This window comes from Danio rerio, chromosome 19, assembly GCF_052040795.2.
Source record: "Danio rerio strain M-AB ecotype USA chromosome 19, GRCz13ab, whole genome shotgun sequence".
In the NCBI taxonomy this organism is placed as follows: Eukaryota; Metazoa; Chordata; class Actinopteri; order Cypriniformes; family Danionidae; genus Danio; species Danio rerio.
The window spans coordinates 43,873,082-43,880,163 of NC_141039.2; positions in this window are offsets into that span (position 1 = coordinate 43,873,082).

Here is a 7,082-nt window from a genome sequence, read left to right on the forward strand (position 1 = left end):
CCAGTGCCATTGGCCAAGGAGCACAGCAGACAGGCAGTTACTCCCCAACTCGTTCAACCAGTTTCAGAAGAACAAAAAAACTTAATAGAGGTATTTATGGTATGTTTACAAACAAACTGAAAGGGAAATTGATTATTATTTGATAATCTATAAATCGCTCACCGGGCGAAAAAAGCGGACTGCTGTTTACATAAATATCCCGATATACTTCTCACCAGCAGGAATGTCTGATTCCTTAAATGTATTTGTAACACAATTCATATGTAATTACTTATATTTCTGTGTTTAGTTATATCCTCTTAGACGGCCTCAGGATTCAGTATTTTATAGTTTTCTGCTTTAATCCGCATTAGACTCTTCTTTTGTGTTTGTGTTGATGTTTACAATAATCTGCGTAGTTTTAAAACCACATATTTTGTTTAATTCAGACTAGAATAATCTATCATTAAAACTGTATTAAATAATCTCTATTTGTTTAGATTGTTATCATTGCAATTTGCAGCATGTATTTAAGGTTTATTTATGGCTGCAATGCATGAAAAAAGCGTTAAATATAGCACCTTGATTATTAAATACATAATAATGACACAGTAGCCAATGTGTACGGAGTAATATAAAAGCAATTTAGTTTATTTGTACTATTATTATTGCTAAATTTTAATAGATATCAGAGTCCAGCTAGCGTTCATTCATAGTCAGCAATAATGGTGAAACGGTGCCACCAAGTGGAGACGAGAAACAGTTAATCCTGTTGGTCAAACACATGGCTGCAATTAAGCAGTGCATTATGACTGGCCATAAATGATGAGAAAAATGTCAGACATAATTTACCAAGGGCGGTGGAGTGGTGTAATTTTAGCTCCTCATACAGATTGAACTGATCATATTTATCATGGACTAAAAACTCAACAAAACAGCGTGATTCTGTACAATATTGAATCATGTTTGACCGAGAATAACTGAACAAAAACAGTTTAAGACAGTATTTTACAAGCAGATACAAGTTTATACCTCTAGTTTACACAATAATAATTCTGTGGTTTATACAGTAGCAAAACTTCAGCTGCATATTTACTGCCTTTTTAAAATAAATTACATTGTTATTTCTCAAATGATACAAACTCTCACATCCAGACTCCAAAGCAACTTTTCTAAACTAAATGTGTCACTTTTTTGTTTTAAAAAACATGAAAACATGATTATTTAAAAACCTGAATCACAGAAATGTATTCAAATCATAAAAAATAAGCAATTAAATGATTCAGTGGATGGAAACAAAATGTGCAGAAATAAATAAATAAAGTTACATTTATTAAGTTAAATTAAATAAAAAATAATAATAATTAATCATGAATGAAATGTAAAATGAAAATGAAATATTTATTTATTAAGGAAAGAAAGAAAGAAAGAAAGAAAGAAAATAACTTTTAAACGTGCATAATCCTAACAAATAGAATTAAAACATGGGATTTACATATGCAAATCTCCCCAAAATACAAGAACAACAATAAATATTAATTAATAATCATTACATAAACAAAAGAGAGACCCTATACAGCATTCAATTAGTCAGATCAAAGAAAAATAGCAATTAAATGAATCAGTGGATGCAAACAAAACATGTGCAAAAATACATATAATAAAAAATAAAGTTAAATTTAATCATTTAAATTAAATAAAAAATTCATAATACATATCCATTATTAAAATAAATATTTGAATTTAATTCAAGAAAGAAAAGCAAAATAAAAATGAAACAGTTATTTATTAAAGAAAGAAAATATAATGAAACATGCATGATCCCCTACAAAAAGAAATAAAACATGGGATTTACATGTGCAAATCACCCCAAAATACAAGAATAACAATAAATAATAATTAATAATCATTGCATAAATAAAAGAGAGACCATATACAGCCAAAAAATACCTGGATCACAGATTCAATTATTCAGTCAGATCACAGAAAAATAGCAATTAAATGAATCAGTGGATGCAAACAAAACATGTGCAAAACTACAATGAATTAATAAGTTAAATAAAAAAAATCATAATGCATATCCATTATGAAATGAATAAATGATTAAAATGAAATCAACAAAGACATATCAAAATAAAAATGAAACATTTATATTATAAAGAAAGAAAATAAATTTAAACATGCATAATCCTAACAAGCCCCGGTTGTGTCAGTTGGCATTTCTGTGTGGAGTTTGCATGTTCTTCCTGTGTTGGCATGGGTTTCCTGTTTCCCCCACAGTCCAAAGTCATGCGGTACAGGTGAATTGGGTGAGCTAAATTGTCCGTAGTGTATGTGTGTAAATGAGAGTGTATGGGTGTTTCCCAGTGATGGATTGCAGCTGGAAGGGCATCCGCTGCGTAAAACATATGCTGGATAAGTTGTGGCTCATTCCACTGTGGGGACCCTGGATTATTAAAGGGACTAAGCCGAAAAGAAAATGAATGAATGAATAATCCTAACAAAAAGAAATATGTTGAAACCTCAACATACTGGAACAACAATACAAATTAAAGAATAATCATTCAATAAACAAAAGAGAGACCACAAACAGCCAAATAGAAATATGTTTGCTGTTTGTTCAAACTAGTTACTTGAAATTAGCTGAAACAACAGAATTATTGAGTTTTATTTTGGGATAACTTAAATGTTTTATGTTCAATCCACTTACATTTTTTAAAAAACGAATAATTTAACTTAATCCCTTCTTGTTGTCCCAACACAAATTGATTGTGTGAGCCCAACATTTTTACAGTATAAATATATATGTACACGCTCAGAAATAAAGGTACGCGAGCTGTCACTTGGATGGCATCTTTTCAAAAGGTACAACTTTGTACCTTAAAGGTCCACATTCAGTTTTGTTTACTCACAACTACTTGCACTTCAGACACAATGACTACAATCTGAATATTAAGCAAAATAACGTAAAATATTACAAACTACCATCATTGTAAAGATTAAAAACTATCGTGTTTAAAATTTTATCAAACAAACATCTTGCTCGTTATAAAGCATTTGGAATTTTTTTTTAAAATGTATTTTTAAAAATCAGAGGAAATGGATAATCATTTTGCCTTGATCAGTGTGTAGTTTCTGTGCAGTAAAGAAGTCCGCCAGTAGAGGGCAGCATTACACAGTAGCGTAAATATGGCTGCTTGCTGAACCATCGCTAACCATGTATATATGGTTGGATAATAAGAAGCTTACCACCACTAGGAGTTTGTCAGAGTCATTGGTAAAAGCAGTGTTGTCCTAGCCGGGCTCAACTTCTGTTCTAATGTCCCGCATCTGTCTTTAATAGGGTATATGCCGAAGCATGCTAATCGGACTTTTAATTTGCTGGTAATCTGGGTTAAGCGCTTCCTGTGAACTGTTTGCCAATGGAAAAATCTGCACGTTTAAGGTCTGTTTTCTTTAAAAATCAGCGATCTCCACTGGCTGAGTGATATCCGATATAAAGTGGGTTTCAGATTGTACAAGAAGCAGTGCATTAAATTACATTTTCCCCGCCATGTCTTTATAATATGAGCATTTAATTTACCCCAGTATATTCAATGGAGCTTCTGCGCTAGCCTGCCGATTCTGATGGGCGAGTGCGAGTAAAAGGCCTTTTGTCTCGTTTTACGCTTGAACAACTAAATGAATGCTAAAGTTTATTTAACCGAATGTATTTTATTTATATTACAACATCGATGCTGTAAAAGGAGCCGTATAAAATGGGGAAAAAAACACAATAACCGGTCAATGGAAGTTTATGAATATGGGAACAACACTAGCTCGGTATACCCAATTATATTAATCTGTCTCCATATTCTACTGCATCGCAGAGTATTAATCAGCATCAAAAATGTAAAAATATATATTTAATAAATTTAAATAATTTTTGTCTACAGCAGACCGCAACTCGCCGTGATGCAGATTCCCAAGTTTGTGTGCTCCAATGAGATGAGCCCTCTTCAGCGCTCACCATGACAACAAGACTCACAACAGTGACGTGGCATTGTAAAAATTTGCATCTGCATTCCTATAAAGCTCGTTGGTTCTCTCTCAGCGTAGTCAGTTCGCTCGGTGTTGGCTGTTTATACTTGACCAAGGTGAGTTCAATACCGTACGAGTGGAGCCACGCCAATCTCACAAACTCCGCTCCGTGAAGCTTCACTCGGGCCCGTCTGTGCTGTAGTTCCTTGCGGTTTGCGTACATAAACGCAATATTACGGAGAATATTACGTGTTTGTTGCTCGAAATGTGCCGCCGAGCAACACTGGCGCCCGGTTTTCTCGTGCACTCCCTGGGGCGAGGCGGCTTTTGAGCCCTAGGCAGGGAACAAACAAGCCCTGAGGACCCTCAGGGAAACACTGGAGGCCGGTAGTGGGACCTCACTGCGGGGAACATGGTGAATGGGAGTAGCGAGGCCCACTCATCGTCTATTTTAAACTATAGTTTCAAACTTTAGTTTACTATAGTTTAAAATAGAAACCGTGGTAACTGTTATGTTTTAACTGTATGTCTGGCTGTTGTAATGTTTTGCTTTGTTTTTCAGCAGAGTTGTAGAGCAAAGAAGGACAACAGTTGATGACAACCGCGGGTTATATTCACGAGCGCGCGCATTCAAGTGTTTCCGTGCTGTTTTTTAAAAGTTTATGTTGTTTAAATGAGTTTGCAGGTCAAACAAAATAAAGTATACTCTTTCTAAACACCTGTCTCTTGTTTTATTTGTTCTCTACAGCAATACACTGTCATATAAGTCTGTTGAATGCATTTGTATGCAACATGGTTTGACAATACAGTAGTGTAACAAATAAATAGTTGTTATAAGTCAACATTTAGTGTAGGTAATAAAAAGTTAATCAAAGATGTCCTGAGACATAAAGGTAATGGTATGGTTGTTTCATAACTGTATTTATTATTATTCTGTATGTTTAAAACCAGCAGATTTACTATATATTTAACATGTCATGAACTTACTGTTATTTAAAAATTTGCTCAATAAAATATCCTAAGACAAGAATGGGTGTTGTTTTGGTTTTATGTCAACCTACTGTAAGTTTTAGGTTGACTACAGCAGGTATAAGCTACCTACATCATAATATTGGTAGCCGGAAGTTTTTTTTATGACCCAAATCAAGTAAAATGTCTCTTACTCAAGTACTTAAAGCATGCAAAAGTCAAATTTAAGTATATAAAATACAGTTTCCAACAACAAAGTTTTGTCTTGTGAAAATGACCAGTGGGGTGGTGAGGAAAAAAGTTAATGTCAAGATATATATATATATATATATATATATATATATATATATATATATATATATATATATATATATATGTATATATATATATATATGTGTGTGTGTGTGTGTGTATATATATATATATATATATATATATATACATATATATATATATATATATATATATATATATATATATATATATATATATATATATATATATACATATATATATATATATATATATATACATATATATATATATATATATATATATATATATATATATATATATATATATATATATATATATATATATATATCTTGACATTAACTTTTTTCCTCACCACCCCACTGGTGAGGAATATATATATATATATATATAAACTATATATATAAAGGTGAGAAATGTTTGCGTTTCAAACTCCTATTTAAGACATATAGGTAAATTCATATAAGTACTGAAATATCCAATAGTATTTGACCTTTGTATAAGATTTTAGGTAGATCATAAGCCCAAATTATAAAATTATGATCGACTAATTGATTGATTCATTCATTCATTTATTCCTTCCTTCTACTTACATAAAAAATACTATACTATATATTTATTGTAAATAGAGTTTTTGAATTATACAGTTAATGAATCGGTTGTGGCAATTATATGATTGCAATGGTAATACAACAACTAAATGTATGCAAATTACTCATAAAATATCAAATACTTCTATAGTGATGCCTTCATTTGATTGTGATTTTTAGTTTAGGTTTGAGTGAATCATGAGTGAATACATGATGTATTAAAATGCGGTAAGTTCATAATAATATGTTTTCTACAGCTATGTTCTATTCTATTACAGTAAACCAGTTTACTAAAAACGAAAGAATACAGTATCCATTACAGTTTATCAGTTCACTAATTTACATATAAAACATATAGTAATACAGTAAAATACACTTTACTATAGTATGGTAATAAAAATACTAGTGTTTACTGTAAATTACTGTTGTTGTTGTTTTATGTGTGCAGTTTTGAAGTACAATTGCCTTTAGATATTATTAACTAAAAATAACACTGTATATATATATATATATATATATATATATATATATATATATATATACATACACACACACACACACACACCTCACACATCTATCTTTTAAATTCATACTTTTAATAGGAACCTATACAGTACTATATTTGTGCATATACATTAGATTAGTCAGTACTGAAGCCAAATCTGGAGTTTATCTAACAAAATAACTTGCTGAATTTAGAGGTTATACAAAAATAATAAATACAGTGTATGACCATGCAAGGTGACATTTCCCCCGCTGTTTGGCCAGACCAAAACAGAAAAGAGGATGTTACTGTACTTGTATTCTGTAAATCCTTCTGTTGATGGTATATGTAGACCATGTTGTGTGCAACTTTGTGTTGGTTGATGAACACCGTGTACACTGTTTTTGTGGGGAAAATACAGTCAAATATATTTGGTATTTGTGTGTTTTGTATAAAAAACAATATTCTGAAATATTTTACAATGCACTTATCTAGGCCTCTGTATTGTTTGTAGTAAGTGTAACACAACAAAAAAGGCTTACAGTAAGTCATTATGATGAATGGAGAAGAAGTCTCATCGTGTTTTACATGAAGCACATCGGTGATCAACTGGTTCTTATAAAAGTCTATTCAATTGATGGATTGTGTGTGCCATTTGAAAACAAAAACACCATTTTAAGAAGAAATCACATTGTTTTGAATGTAAAGTTTCATTTTGCGGGAGAATTTAAGTGTTTTGCCCAATATGTGTTTTTATTTATAGAGTT